Consider the following 1,343-nt stretch of genomic DNA (forward strand, 5'->3'; position numbering starts at 1 on the left):
GCCGGTCTTGTTCTTTCTACTTGTTTGGAAACCCAAAAGGACGTAACGAGATTTTTCAAGCTGGGTGGAAGTTTTCACAGTCCAAACGTGCTTCGATGTTGTGGGAAGTAAGGGATATTCGTACAATTCCCAACTGCGGAAGCTCATCGAAATAGGTGGATCTTTCTGAATGAAATTTAGTAGGTCAACTTTTTCTGATCCGCGAGTTTCAAATACGGTATTAGCCATTCCACTGCATTGATCGTGATTTTGAATTCCTCCTCTTGAGTCTGCATGATAGCGTTGACGTCAGTTTTTGATCTCGTCAAAATTAACTCATGTTTAGCGTTGACAACGATCTTGCGGTAGTCCTCAGCGAAACCCAATATCATGCTGAACGGTATCAGTACGTCAAAATTACCCTCGGCATCGGTTAATTTTTTCTTCTCTTCTACATCAAGCCATCCAGCGTTCTCCATCAGCCAAGTCTAACCAGGGTGCGGGGAAGCGTAACCCTTCATGAGACTTGTCAAGCCAACGTTCTTGCTTCTATCAATGTCAACTGCATTAATTTCGCAGTGAATTTCTTCAAACAGATGACAGATCGCGTTGTTTACAAGCTCTGTGTTCACAGTAGCTGTACCATCAGGTTTGAGGAGTCGTCCATGGATATGTACCGAACTTTTGCTGGGTAATGTGCATAAAACCTGATGCTGAACGGTGACTCGAATTTCATCGCTGTTGTTGAAAGTTAACGAGGCGTAAGGTTTGCGAGCGTGAATCTCATAATGCGCAACGGATTCGTCAAAGACGACTGGTGTTTGAATGTTTAAGATTTCTTCCTCCATGGTATGTAGCAGATGATAAAACAGCAAAATCAGATTTTTAGTTGTCGGTAATTCCTCTTCCAAAAGTGGTCAGTTTCAGACCCAGAGCTATCAGGAACTCCACGTTTCGAGGTGTTAACGGTTCAAGAATCGATCAATGACTGACTTGATCGGGGCATGCCGACTTACTGATATACCTACTCTTTGACAGTCTGTTATATATAATTCCCATCGTTTATTGCGATTTGATATGTAGTCTCACAGTAATAACTTCTCCACGAAAATTATCCAGGTCTCCGTCTTGATCCACTAACCGGAGCTGAACGTGATCTATGGTCCTGACGGTGATCAGAAGGTAAATGACGTGCGACGGTACTTCCACGATCTTATATCCTGGTGGGACAGTCGGGAAAAACTCGTGAATAGTGTGTACTTTGTGTCCATTGACGTAGGCACCCGTTGTAATGCTACACTCGACTCGCAACGCGTTGACCTTGAGTATAGTTACAGGCACGTCTGATTCATGAGTTTTATCAA

Source organism: Neodiprion pinetum, chromosome 4 (genome assembly GCF_021155775.2).
Source record: "Neodiprion pinetum isolate iyNeoPine1 chromosome 4, iyNeoPine1.2, whole genome shotgun sequence".
In the NCBI taxonomy this organism is placed as follows: Eukaryota; Metazoa; Arthropoda; class Insecta; order Hymenoptera; family Diprionidae; genus Neodiprion; species Neodiprion pinetum.